General features: G+C 39.1%; 1 protein-coding gene across 1 annotated transcript in view; it reads right to left on the reverse strand.

The window, feature by feature from the left end:
* The window catches only part of LOC147176922 (semaphorin-4B-like), a 60102-nt gene extending 53013 nt beyond the window's left edge, over nucleotides 1-7089 (reverse strand). Inside the window, exon 1 of the mRNA XM_086071752.1 lies at nucleotides 6952-7089. The gene's annotated coding sequence lies outside the window, so the exon portion shown is untranslated. The remainder of the gene's footprint in view (nucleotides 1-6951) is intronic.
* Between the last annotated feature and the right edge of the window lie 8417 nt (nucleotides 7090-15506).

Consider the following 15506-nt stretch of genomic DNA (forward strand, 5'->3'; position numbering starts at 1 on the left):
TTTTGTTTTTACTATAAATAATAATAATAATAAAAAAAAGCTTTTCTTTTTTAAATTGATTATTTTCCAAGATGCCGAAATCTGGACTAGTTCCAAATTAAACTTGGTTTGACATACCAGGCTCTATATTTCTCCCAGGCAAAGTTGTCTTTGCTGTTTATTTTATTTTATATTTGGCTATGAGCAAGTCACTGCTTCTTCTTCTTGTTCTTCTACTGTGCTCTGCAGCCAAGTAGAACAATGAAGGAGAGCCGCGAGCGTCCGGCACAAAGAGCATTACAGAGGATTACGGGCAAAGGCAAAGACTTGAACACAGGCGGACGCAGCCATTCATGTAATCTCCTTTCACTGCTGCAAAAAAGACTAAAATGTCACGTTGCGCTTGTCACACTGCAGTCATCTACAGCATGCTTTGACACCAGTAAAGCTGCTCTGCTTGAAACAACGGCATTTGTCTCTTTGCATTGTAGGAAAATACGATGACGAACATTTCTCAAAAGTGGAATCAAAGCTGTATGTTCTGCGATACAACATACTCTTTGTGTTCATTAAAGCAACAATATGAGGCATTTGGACCACAAACGACGAGTTTCGGAATGCAAACGCAACCCCAGCTCACCTTAGAGGCCTACAAAGTTGGTGGACCAGCCAGGACACCGCTCAGTGCTAATGCTAGCATCAGTGCTAACATGATGCTAACATGTTGTGTTATTCTGCGGTGTTTAAATCTGAAAGATGTCAGATGTCAGCCGAGTTGCTCTTCTTCCATATCACAATACTGTACTGTGATAAGAAACAAGTGGCCTCCACTTTGTCGAAGGTTCTGTTTGACGGCGGCGCCATTGTTGAACACATCACTCTCAATCTGCCGCCGTGCTCAAAAAACACCCTCCTTTTTCAAGACAACTGAACGCACCGCCGACTACACTGCAGCCATTCATATCAGGTCAGATTTTATTGGGGTTAAGTACATGACAAGCGCTCTTTGTCACACTGGATTGGGTGATGTGTTGTGCATCAATGTCTTCATCAAGGCATTCAGAGGAGGGCTGAAAATGCTGATATACTACAAAGTCGTGAGCACATGACATGACTCAGCCAGTGTCTGATAACCTTCAACCCCTCTGAGCCAGGAGAAAGGCAGACAGACAGCAAATTGGGAGAACTTTCACCTCGAAGAATGTTTTTCTCTGTGTACTCTGGATTCCCAAAACATTCTGGTTGGATTCACTGAAGAAGTGAATGTTTAAAAAAATGCTTTGCTTTAGTTAAATTTTTACTAGTTTTAGCATTAGTTATAGTTAAAAAATGTTTAGTTTGTGTGTGTGAGAGAGAGAGAGAGGGAGAGAGAGACTAGAATATAGTGAGGACAAGCGCTGTAGACAATGAACAGATGGATGAATTGATACGTTTTAAAAAGTGCAACAAAAATCATCTAAAGAGAAAATATGCCTGCTTAATGTCAACCGTGACATCAGCATTGTAAAAGCAATTACATTCGCCCAGTTGCATAATTCCCAAGGGTAGTAAGGAGACATTTATTTGAGGTGTGGATGATATATCCACGGAATAATTGGGGAATGGTGTCAATTAGAGTGGACATCAATTATCAATATATATGGTCATTAAAGTAAAATAAAGTATAGGAAATATGATATATACTGTAATGCTTGTCAAATCCCAGCTCTCATCTTTAGCACTCACTTTGTCCTCATAGTGAAAGATGTATTAGTCTTAGTGCGATATCTTGTAACATTAAAAATGTATTTTAATATTTTAAAAAAAATAATAATAATTTACAATCGTAATTTTTTTTATGTTACATTTTTATGTTTATCTAACAAAACAATTAAATATAAAAAGTGTGAGATCGTTAAACTTTTTTTGTATACATTCTTTTCATTAATTGTGTTCATCTTCTGATGTGGGCCCTGATTTGATCTTTTTATTAGAATAAGCGGGCCAAATAAAACGTGCAATGGATTACAAATGCCCCCTGTGCGGAACATTGAACACCCCCTATTTTCAAGTCTCTAATGACCATAACATGTATGTTTTTTGGAATGTGGGAGGAAGCCAGAGTACCAGGAGGAAACCCACGCAAGCTCAGGAAGAACATACAAACTCCACGGGAGGAAACCAGAACCCAGAACCTGAAAACTTTGACACATCATTGCACATGCTAGCCAATTGGCAACCATATTGGACTTTCATCCCGTAAATTAATTAACAACCAATTTTTGAACCGTTTTGTTTAATTGAGACGTACCAGGAGACTCTCACTTAATGAAGTTTTTGCTGCGCAGATGTCATGTGGTCAGTGAACAAAGAGAGTTTAAAAAAAAAACACACCAAAGTGAAATGATGACCAAAAGCCATCTGGCAGCGGCTCGCCTGCTGATGCCAAACTAGCAGCCCTTCCTCTCTTCATCTCCCATCAGCAATAAAAGACAATATCTGGCCCAGTGGGACGTGTGGCATTCATATGAATTATCTCCATATTAATATGCCCCGTGCCCCCGAGACTTGCATGACATGACGTCAAGCCATGTGCGGGATCTAATGAGACTGCGATGAATACATTCCGTTTATTTAGACTTTTATTCCCACTTTCTTTGTGGTTTCGCAGCCCCTGTGTAAGGGGGCAGAGGTCAAGGTCCTGCACAGCTGCACACTGGGAGGATGGCGGGGGTGGGCTGTGGCAGGGGAGTTAGTGTGGAGGAAAGAATGCCGGCAGGCACTGACGATGAATTAATGACTTTGTAAATATGCAGGCTGATATGACGATTAGAACTACTATTTTCTGTCTGATTCTGATCTTGTTCTGGAACAGAATGCCACCCTCTCAACTGATCAGTGGAACCTGATAGGACAAATGATTAAGAAGAATCCTATTGATTTGGGATAGAATCCAATGTAAATGGTCTGACTAGCCGATGTCAACGTTTCTTGCAGTGCTCCTTCTGTCAGTTTTCAGTAGAACCGTCTCAAACATTCATTGCTTCCCTTAGCTACAAGTCACACGGGCGGAGAAACTCGGTGTAAATTAGCTCACAATTAACTGCTTACAAGAGTATGAAAACCTAAAAAAAAACGTATTGTAAATTTAGAACAGATATAAAATTTGTGATTAATCGTTAGTTAACTAGTGAAGTCATGTGATTAATTACAATAAAAAAATGTAATCGCCTGACGGGCCTAATTTAAAAATAAAAAATTAAAATAAGGGCCGTTTAATCGTAATTAATCGCATGATAGTTTAATATCTGTTACAAATGTACAATAAAAAAATTCTAGGTTTTCATAAAAAATAAAATGGAATGAAAAAAAATGTTAAACTAATCAAAATAGTTCACATGAATTTTTGACGTCTATAGTCGTCAATGGCAGTGAATGAGTTAAAACTGCTCACTCAAATACAATTTTCATAAATAGGCAGCTGACAAAAGATTATGACTTGGTTGTTTGATTTGAAACTTGAAAATATTTGTATACAAACACTTACAAGGTAAAAAGTTCCATAACATAACCCTTCCGAGGAATAGCTAACCTTTAGACATCCTCAATCGACGGGAAGACAGTTTCAAGCAGCCTTCTTCAAATTTCCACTCTTACGTCAAAGCAAGAGCCTTATTGATTTTGAATTTGTCCAACACAAGCATGCCGAGGAAGCTGAGGTCGTCCACTTATCCACTTATGGAACAGAGATTCCAGGATGGACTTTTCCGTTAGCCCTTTCCAGAAGCGGACCCCACATTGTCACATGTTGAGTATACTGTAGTCGTGGCGTCTCCCTTCAGAGCCAAAAAGCCATCAAAGAAGATAAAAGCCTTGGTTAAAAGTTAAACCATGTGGAAGCGAGCTTAGACTCTCACAGCGTTAATACAATTAAACAGGATGAAGGACTCATCAAGGTGATTGGAACATTCATAGTATGATCAAAACGGGTTCAACAGCTGCTTGGCCAGGTCTCCATAAGTGAGCTCAGTCATATTTTCCATACTTGAAGGCATCAGAGACTGCATGACGGACTAGAGATTAGTACGTCTGCCTCACAGTTTTCATCTTCTGGGTTTGAACCTCAGGAATGGAATTTCCATTTTGTCCTGTGAAGACTCTAAATTGTCCATGGTTATGAAGACTGGCTGGCAACTCATTTAGAGTACGTACGCGGCTTCTTGCCTACAGTCAACCGAGACAGGCTCCACCTCACCCGTGACCCTAATGAGGACGAGCACTATAGAAACTGGATGGATGGATGATTGCAGCCCTTCCAGTGCGAGTCCAGCGAAGTGCAGCATCGATATCAAGTGTTGGCGCTACTTTTAAAAGGTCACCATGGAGACATTGTGTCTCCTACGGACTGTAACGGGACTCAAAGCGGTCAGAAATCAATGAAGCTTCTCAGCAAGAGCACACGTTAACCTTCCGAGGAGCCGACAGCACCCGTTTCCTGTTGCTTTATTAGTTTGTATTTGCAGCCTAATTACTGTACGTCCATTGCAACAGCTGGCCCAACCACCGGCCCGTTGGGCCATTTGGTGCTGACTGAAAAAAATATGTATGATTGGTCAATATGAAAGTGGTTTCATTTTGAAAACCAGGCTCGTTCTTCTGTACACATAGCAAATTGTCTTGCTCGTGTGATGGTTGTAAAAAGTAAACATAAGCAAGCAACCATACAAGCATACTACATAACAATGAAGTCTTTTTTATTACAATTTAAATTACTATATCGATTTGTTATATAAATGAAGTGGATTTAAAATGAAGTCAGAAAATCCAGACAGTCCAAAAAAAAAAAAACACACAATTCCTTGCTTCCATTTCCAACATCCTATCTTGGTAAAGCAGGATTTTCTGTATTAATGGCGGCCAAAACAAAATTAGCACATCGTTATCTCTTCATACTCCAAAATGGGATGCCTTGTGGAAGAGGAACAAGCACTAAGCTCCCACTAATTACTAATTAATTAACTATAGTCTATTCTTTTGGAGGACTTCTTGGTATTTAAAAAAATTAATAAATTGGGGGGACCTTTTGTTCAAAATATTGCTCTACATGGAACCAGTCTGTGTTACCAAAAAAAATAAACAATAAAAGGTTTACGACCACTGCCACACAAGTACATACCTGCAATCAATAACCTCTGCAACATCCAAAAAAGAAGTCCTTTGGTATTTTTGGCATCTCTATGGGATGATGATAATGATAATGATGATGATGACGATGATGATGATGACGATGATGATGATGACGATGATGGTTGCAATCACTGGCAATAATGAGCGAGTTGAAAGGCGCAGCAAAGCTAATTTGTTTGCTGGTTAATTGAAGAGCAGCACGCTGATTATCCGGCGTGGAGAAAAGAGTGTTGTTGCTGCTGCAGCTGGATTAAAGTTCTCTGCTGATTGACTTGATAGCTCTTTGAAATGATGGATCCACTCACTGGGGAAAATCAATGACAACCATATAAAGTGGAGAGATCATCTTAAAAGGGACATGTTATTGAAGAAAATGGCTTTTTCATTGCTTGTATACAAATAGTTGGATCTCAGTCTTTTAGCTGCCTCCTTCTGAACTTGCGGCTAGCTCATTTACATAAATTAAAAAAGCACAATAGTTTGCTTAAAAGAAGCGATATGGATCCAATTAATGTAGTAACCGTAATGGCTACAAAATGACTGACGGTTCATTTGTCCATCAGAAGGATAATGGGATGTAGCTCTGTCATTTCCATGGCAACCACCAACCATCACTTACTTAAGAGGTCTGTAATGTTGGAAGTGCTGGCAGGACACTTTTCATGATTTGAAAGTGTTAGCTTTATGGTTTAGAGTTTTGCGGAGTTTTTTTATGTTGAACGGAGGACTTTCCAGAAGGCTGATGAAAAATTTCCCTATCGGAAATAATGAAAATAAATCGAACTGTCACCATTTAAAACAATAAGAGTGTTGGTTGTTTTTACATTGTAGTTGGTTTGTAGATGGAAAAAAATCTAAAATGAAAATAACTGCCAGTATTTGGAAAATAATGAGAAGAAAACATTGCTAAGAAATACCAAGCAGAGACATAGTAAAAAATGAATTACTTAAAAAAGAAAATAAATTAATAAAAATACTTTTACTGAAAAAACTTCTAAAAAAAATAAATAAAAAAGGGCATGACAAAAATGAATGAATAATATAAGATTACACAAATTAAAACAGATATAAAAAAAACAACTAAACTACTTCAGAAAAAAAATCCACTGTTTTACGGATTAAAACTCTGCTTTGTCAGAAATCAACGGCTGAGTTCATGACAGACTAAATGACTTTTAAATAGAAAATAGATAGAATAAAATAAAAGTAACCAAATTATACTCTTGTGAGATTCAAAGGTTGAGGTCAGGATAAGATAACTCATTTTCTCTTTTCAAATCAGGCTGAGCCTTCCAGTCAATGAGCTCCGTGTACTTCAGGGAGGAGCAATGCATATGTCACCCACGTCCACACACACACACACACACACACACACACTCACCCTCCACATAATGACAGTGTCAGGGCTTTATTTGTAGCCGATGCATCTTCATTGTGCAGCTGGCCAGGACTCACAGCAAACTACATGACTGCACTCCTTCACAGGGAACTTAACGCAGCTTCATCATCAGCATCATCATCAGCATCCTCAGCGTGCGTTATCTCCCCGCAAGGTGACCGACATCCCTCCTAGATAGCAGCCTTGAGCGCGTGCCAGCTTTTAAAAACCACTTTAACACACAGGCAGGAGCCAAGAAGCTGACTCAGTGTGATGCACGACCACCGCGCCGGTGCTCTCGCTCTCTTCTAGTATTCTCACTCCACTTCATTAACCCTCCAAATGACAAAGTAAAAGCATCCTTTTGTCTTGTAGTGCGAACCACGCCGGCCGCTGTCATGTATCAAAAAAAAAAAGGAGGGACTCACCACGGCCAGGTGGAGTGATCGGAGGCTGCAGCGCCGGCGGAATCCCCCTCCTCAGCCTCCTCTTACCGGTGTGTAAAGTGAGTGCATGTGTGTGTGCTGATCCAGCAGATGCAGACCGGAGCCACCAATAGAAAGAGGCGAAAGGGAAGGAGAGGGTGTGCGAGAGACGGCAGAGGAGGGGTCTGCTAGCATTACATCATGGGCGAGGGGAACGCTTGTGTTTTGCAGGAGGTGGGGGAAGGTGTGTGTATGTGTGTGTGTGTGTGTTTGTGTGTCCTTGTATATTTCCTGCAGGATGATTAAACATGGTCATGATGCACCTGCACAGAGCTGTGATTAACAACCATTCACAGGGAGACAGTAAATAAGCACAGCTTTCAACATGTAATGGAGGCGAAAAGTGAACAGCAGATGGACATTGGCGAAAACGCCCTTTTTCAAGGCCCTAATGGCTCTCTTGTCAGCCTCAACAAGCGTTGATGGACGTCTTTGGAAAGAAGGCGCTGACATTTCAGGTGTGGAAAAAAGCTTTGTGCAGGAGCATGCAGCCATCACCTGTTAGTGCAGTCGAAAAAAGGAGCAGGGAGGGGAGAGAATTTGGGGAGAAAAGGGGTGTCAGGAGTAAAACAATGACAGCTCAGGGTCATCCCAGCAACTTGGCTCACGAGAACGAGACAGCAGTCGCACAGGAGACATACTGATAAGGAAGTCTTGCTCTCGCGGTTAAATGTTAAGTGAGAGTCTACGCGCCAGGCCTCGCAGCAAGGTCGGGATGAGGAAGACAGACACAGCAAGTTGGGTAGTGTGGCTACGGTTTGGAAGATAACTAGGGCAGACCTCTGCCAAGGCTTTTCTAGATGCATACAATCCATCTATTTTTCCTCAACCGCTTATGCTGGTCAGCTGATTTTGGACGAGACCCCTGAACTGGTCGCCAGTCAAATCACAGGGTAGATGTGAAGACAAACATTCGCAGCGTCACTGAGTGGGCATGAATCCGAGAGGCCTGCACCAGCATTGGGATAATACTGCAACACCTTTCATGACTACACAGAATTATTCGACCCACTTCTGGGAGCAGGAGTCTACCCCAGCTGACCTTGGGTGAGAGGTGGGGTACACCCTGGACTGGTTGCAAGACACACTGGAAGCATTCACACATCTGGACAACATAGTGCAGTGTGTCTTTATCTTTCCAAGGCCGGGGCCAATTTAATTAATTTATTTATTTGACTTCCTGCTTTACCTTTAGGGTAAAACAAACCAACCAATCAAGTAATTATACAGTGTTTATATAATGTAGTTATTTTTTTAGAAAACTGCTACTTCAAGGTTTTCTGTTAACGCGATTATTTGCATAAGGCAAATAGTTCGGTGTTTTAAATTTTTTTTTTTTTTAAGGTTTTAGAGTGGCCAAAAGATCTGCTCCTCCACTAAGCAGCAGCTGAATCCCATCAATCACATTCAGAACAAAAGCAAGAGCAATCTGTAGTATGCTGACCATACGAGGATCATTAATGTGACATGTTCACAAATTGGAACTAATCAGAAAGTGAACTCTAAAAACAGTTGGGTCAAAAATAACACAAATATGGCTAAAAAATGGACCAATCCTCTACTTGGGTCAATTTGTCCCAACTTTGAGTCAAGAAATGGGTATTTTATTGTAAAACAAGGCATACATTTGGTCAGGTCCTTTACTTGGGTCAAAAAATTGGGTCCTTTTTTATAAAACAACCCATAAAGTTGGTTCAGACTGAACCATAAAGTGGATCAGTCCATTTTTTATCCATAATTGGGTTACTTTTGACCCAACTGTTTTTAGAGTGAAGGAAACATTTTTGTATTGAATTTTTTTTTTTTTTAATTTTAGCTATAAATTAATTTGTGCCTTTGAAAATCTAGCAAAGTTTATTATTAGTACAAGTTTTAGTACCCATTACTCACATCCCCCCACCTTTTCTATTGCTAACCAGCCGAACTCCTTTTTTATTTTATTTTAAATAGCCCTGTGGGCATGCATTAAGTTATTTTTAATAAATGCTGCCTGTCCACAAAAAAAAAAAAAAAAAAGGATGGCGGGCCACAAATGGCCCCCGGGCCGAAGTTTGGACCCCACTGATGTAACGTCTTCATAAAAACCTCATGGATGATTTTGTAATGCGGTAAAATGCGCTCACATTGTACATAACTTCTTTTGCGGCATCAAGTACTAATAAAGGGTTGTGAGTCTCAGTCCAAAATGGCAACATTGATGATACAGCCGTATGCAGTACAAGTACACGTATGTTTAATACAAAGTAGTGAAGCTTAAGAGTCTTTTAAATTCTTCTTTGTTTCCATACTCACATATTGAAATTCTCTTCCATGTGAAAATATGAAAACACATTTATCAAATGTGTACTTCCTGCATAGAAAGTGTAGGTGAAGGACTATCAAGCTGTTCCAAGAAACTTGACAAACTCACATGGACACCAAAACACCTCAACATTTTGCGATGGCTACAGGTTATTTTCCACTTCAAAGTCCAAATTCAAAATATGTTTTGAAATCACATCAATAATGCTTAGAGAGGCACTATCAAAACCCTTTTTCTTTTTTTTTTTAAAATAAACCCATTTCATGTATAAGAGAGCGAAGTTGGGGCTTTAAGTGCAGAAGGCTGGCTGACTTCCATACAGTGAGGCCTATCTCTTTCTCAGCTAATTTCAACAAGACAACAACAACAAAAAATTGGCCTATCATTATTGATCCTTTTGGCATAAGCATGTCACATGTAGGTTAACAAGACACCTGGGAACAGTTTCAAATTGTGTTGTTAAGAATAGAGCCCTCATCGCTCATGCTGTATATTCTTCACTTCCTGTTTAGGATCGATCGTTAGCAGACATTTTGCAGCCTAAACAAATCGAATGTGTAATGGGCGCCTGTGTTAATGGATGTGAATAATTTAGGCTGTTCCACTGTAGCATTCTTGACAGGTGCCTATTTAATATGATGTCAACACACGCTGCAAAAAATTGTGCCAACAATATGTTGTCATCCTTTTTTTGTAAGTGCATTTACACATGTTAGCATCCAAACACTTCAATCAAAACATAAACAGCATTGTGTCACTGTTTATCTTCCCAATTCCAGTGAAGCTGCTTCAAAACAAAAACTAAGCTGTTTTGGGAAGGCGCCGCTTGTAAAGTCAACAAGGGTTTCTGGGTAATTAATTAGCAGCCATGACGTGAAAGAGCCGTCCGAAAGCATTTGTCACTAATGCTTCGGGACTTTTAAAGGGAGGCATCTCCAAGAATGTTGTCCCTTTTCTTGGCTGATGGCGACATCCGGCAGCCAGGAAGATGAGATAATTTTGTGTTTTTGTTTTTAAGGCGTGGAGGCAAGTGCAAGCAAATACAGACAGAGGACATCTGGAGACAAATGACTAGTGAGGCCACTGTGTCAACACAAGAAGCAAAGGAGGTAAGTGAACCTTGTAGACTAGAATACACAACAGACCTCCTCCAAGATGTGATTGTTAACAAATACATTAGATGGTGTAGTGGTAAGAAAAATATTTATGGGAAGTTCAAACAAGAAGTTAATTTCATCAACAGAAACTAAACGAAAAATAATTTCTCCAAAACACATTTTTCACCAGACTAAAAATTGACTAGATCAGACTAAAACCCTCATTAATAAACAATAACTGGGACTTAATCAGTATGCAATTTCGTTGACTAATGAAGACAAGACGAAAATGTGCTTCACATAATAAAAACTGTACTAACTGTACAAAAACAGGACGGAAATTGTTAGAGTTTGTAAAATGTAGTCTCTGCTAATCTGTCACTGTGACACTGCATGATGTGACACACCCCCTTTCAAATCTGTAGCTAGCAAGTGCAACTTGTACAAACACATGGGACAGACAGGAGGGGGAATCATGGTGAAAGGTAAAAAAAAAAAAAAAAGAGAGTAAATTATAGTTACAACGTAACATTAATCCGACGGCTATAACATTCCAACAATAATGTTAAACTAATGCTGGCTAACTTACTAGCTCGTAGCTCGTAGCATGGAGCCATACTAGCCACTTGTTGATATACTGTCAACTAATTGTGTGTGAAGTTGTTTTTCCATCAAAAAGATGAGAGAAATTTTTATGCGAAATAGTTTTAGCTCCAAAATGTTCAACATTATCTGTTGACAAAAAATATATACAGGGGTAAAATGACTGTCCTGACTAAAACCTAGACTAAAACGTTGACAGTTTTAATTGACTAAAAGTAGATGAATCAAAATTATGTTTTGGACTAAAATAAAAATGGGAATGCGAGATTTATAGTTGACGAAAAGTTGACTAAATAAAAACGGGATGAGGTTGACTAACTATGATAAAAACTAACAAGCGTGATTGAAACTAGACTAAAACTGAGACTAAAGAAAATGGAAAAATGGATAGATAGTAAAATCACATCAGTGGTGTAGAGATTTTACAATTTTTGATGACGTTGAGCAATAAGGTATCAGAAGTGGGGTTTAAACCAATCTTAATTTAACAACCAAAATAGAGCGTAACAGTCAATCTAAGTTGAACTGAGTTTTTTTCTTCTTCATCAATCTTGTGAATAATTTCACACAATTTCAAGTGTAACCACATTTAATAAGCTGTAGACTTTGTATTGAATATAGCGGGAACAAAAGAACTGACCCGCCCATCCTTCACCGGCTAGCGTAAAATATACTCTGCTCTGTGACTGCCCGCAAGCTCCATTCCTTAGCATTGTGCCCTTCGATTTGAGACGGCACCTAAGCAGCTCTATATATAGCGCAATTCAATTTGTTTTAAATATATATTTCTCTATTTCTCCTCCTAAAGTGAGTGTCTTCATGCATAAAGGTGTACCCTGGCGTCGCCACTCGTCTGTCAGCTCTTTCACCACCAAGCCTACACTGTTCCCTGTTGCCTTGGCAACCTTATGGCCAGTCGCGCCTCTCTCTCTCTTCTTGCTCTCTATCTCTGGGGACACAACGGTGACTTGTGTGCTCCCCTCTGAGCAGCTGGAGGACTTTTCATCAGTAAAGGTGCACATGCTCATCCTATTCTACCTGCCTCCGATGCGATAGTCCTATACCGTGAGTTGTCAAAAAAGAATCAAAAGTTCAACAGGAAGTGAATAGAGTGTTTTTCATGACATGAGGTAAACAAATGTGGCGCTTTTAAGGAGCCGTATTTGGTAACCTAAATGTGAACCACAGTGGATGCTTAAGCATTAGCATCATGTTATTTTTTCCAACCAAAAGAATAAAGTTTTGCTTAGCTGGCTCCATCTTTTGGCAAAGTCGTTTCATCAGAGCGATATGCTGGTTGATGCTCTTTTGGTCCTCTCCAACATCAGTTGCCTCTCCAGTAACGTGCCATTTCCAATAGCAGTCATTTTCAAGATGTCATCGTATGAACCTGAGTGCTTAAGATTTGACATTGTAGATAAATCTGACCTTAGCTTTCTTAGCCATGGTGGCACAAGGTTGTTGATTGTCTCTTTCCTGTGTTTGCATCCATGTTGTCCCTTACTAACTTCCCAAGGTATTACTAACAGAGCTCAACATACCATTCAATAGCTATCAACCCACACCGATGTGTGTTATTTGTCAGCACTTAATTAATTAATTATTTAATTAATTAATTAATTAATTAAAAAAATATGAATAATATATAATAAATATAATATTATATATATATATATTATTATATATAATATATTATTATATATATCATATTTATAATATAGTAAATACACTTGTGGAACTAAATATTCTCAAGGAAAAAAATATAAAAAATTAAATTTAAATTGTAAAATTAACCGTAATAAATATTAGATTCAACTGAATTAGTTCAGGGGAATTATTACAACCCAAAGATCGAGTTATGTATGTCACATTACTTGTCACATTCAAATTGTCACAAAGTTGCTAAAGTAAAAACGTATTATACATTTTTTAATTGTTTTTTTAAATGTAATTATGGGTGTCAATTATTTGCAGATTTTCACTATTCAGAGGCCGGTCTCGTACAGGGGTCCAGTGTATTATCCATCCATCCATTTTCTGTACCGCTTAGCTTCACCACCTGCATTTACACTTAGACCTAGTTTTACCGAGTCTAAAAATGACTTCTCATCACCAAATTGCGAGATGCGCCGGTGGTGAGAGGGTGGCGGTGGGTATATAATGCGGCAGAAGTTCAGAGGTGTTCGCGCTCTACCAAATTCACGTTAAACCAGATTTGCCCCGGCAAGAAGTTGGGTACACGCTGGATTGGTCATCAGGCAATCAGAGCACAAAAAGGAAGATACGCCTGCTACTTTCATCACCAAATCGCTGATAGATGCGCCGGGAGCACTTTAGCAACGTTCACCGCAACACAGCCCCAAATGAGCGTACGGGGGTCCGTTTGTATTTGTGTTCCCTGAACGCTACGCAAACGCTGATGCCATCTATAGGTGAGCCTGCTAAATTGTGATTGAAATCACTTATAGGATGAAGACTTTGGTCAAAGAAACTCAAGGAGACATGTGAACGTCACTCGGGCAAGCAGCTGGATGAAGCAACTCACATTAGTTCCAGCAGAGTTGAGTTGATCTACAGATCACAGTGTTAATAACAAAAATCCCCAAGGTCATTTTGGGCATATTTCTCAACTTTGCATGGAGCCAAGAGAGGTTAATTGCCTGCTGACTCCAGTTTCATATACTGTTCACGAGTATTGCTTCAATTTCACAGCCAATTCTTACTTATTAAATATATTAAAAGTAAATAATTCAACTTGAACTTAAACAGAAGGGTCAGGCCTTGAGGAAATCTTCCAGTTGCGTCACACTGGAAAGCTTTGTAAATGCCTTCCAATATACAGTATATTTAGTCACATTTTTCTTAAGGATGATGAATTCCTTCGCTCCCAAAAACATATAAATATGTTCTATTTTAAATGTGTGTTTTTTTTGTCCCAAAGACGTTTTTCTTTTTTTATTATAAAAAAAAAATTAGGCTGGAGCATACAGAAGGCTTTGATGCAGCCTCTCAACTGCAAATAAATAATGAAGAAATGGTAGCAGGTTGCAGCAGAGCAAAATATATCAACCAGGGCCATGTTGAAAAAAAAAACAATTACTCACAATTCTAAATAGATTTATAAATAATGATGAAATTTAGCTCTATTCTAATGCTAATTGCTGCAAAACGGAAACAGATAGAAATGTACTTTTTTCCCTGATGAAAGAACAGACGCTAATCTTTTCAAAACAAAACATATTTATTTATTTCCTGCTTCATTTTTCAGCACATTTCCTCATTTGGGGAGCTCTCTGGTTCCAGCTGATATGTGGGAATTTATGACTTGATTGCTATTGAGCATAACATACAGTGCAATGAACCTAACATGCATGTTTTTGGAATGTGGGAGAAAACTGGAGAAAACCTACGTGAGCACAGGGAGAACATGTAAACATCACACAGGAGCAACTGAGCCAAGATTCAAACCCAGAACCTCAGTCCTGTTTGGCAACCGTCTTAATCACTTGTACATCGTGCTGCCTGTTTTTAAACATACATTCAGCCTGCATTTTTCTTTTGTTAGATTTGACTTTGAATTCAATTTTGATCCTATAATAAGAAGTAATTTCCAACATCTTATGTAATATTTGTATAAATTGTGCAGCAAACCTTATAAGAGTGAGTTCTATCCCGAGCCACTTACAAAGCACATTGTTCTTGCCGAGTGGAAGTGTAATTCATCAAGGTCCTGGCACACTTTTAAGAGCAAAAGCAGATGTGAAACTGATAACAGCAGAGCGGAAAGCACTTACTGAACAATGTTCACGCTTTAATGGTGGTTTCCTACATGGTGTTAATAGTGACTTAATTGTCACCTTACCAGTATTCTTCTTCAACACAAATGTATCGTCTTTGGAAGAGAAAACGGTTTCATTCTTAATTCTGTGATCTTATTTTGTTCTGGCATTATTTAGTCTTCATTCAAGTTCCAGGACAGACAGACTCAGAGTTGTCAGAGCGTGTGTGTTAAGAGATTGAAAGAGGGACAAATAAGGACTTGTTTCGCGGAGATCCTTGACTGTGACCGAGGTCACGTGCGGAACATTTTGTTTTGTTGACGTTGGCCTTGACAGACAAATCGCTGGTGCAACCTTAGGAGATAATGCTGAGGAAAAAAACTATGAGCGGAATATCATCATCTTTATCTGCTTAACCCTTTTCATGCACTCCCATCAACATTCAAAACAAGATTGACTGAACGGTTCATGAGTCCAAAGACGTGACCCATACCTTATAAGGGAGTGTAGCTCACATGTGGTTTATAGACAAAAACAATACTAATCCAACCTCAACATTGAGCTCGTGTGGTCCATAACGAATGAAAAAACAAAACAAGATAGTGAGTTTTCAATCTAAATGCACCATAATTTCACACATTAATCGACCCTCAGAAAAATCTGACAATTACACAATTGTCCATCCATTTTGTAGAGCGGTTGTCGTCATTAGGGTCG

This window comes from Leptonotus elevatus, chromosome 3 (assembly GCF_054856555.1).
Source record: "Leptonotus elevatus isolate MCC_2025b chromosome 3, RoL_Lele_1.0, whole genome shotgun sequence".
NCBI lineage: Eukaryota > Metazoa > Chordata > Actinopteri > Syngnathiformes > Syngnathidae > Leptonotus > Leptonotus elevatus.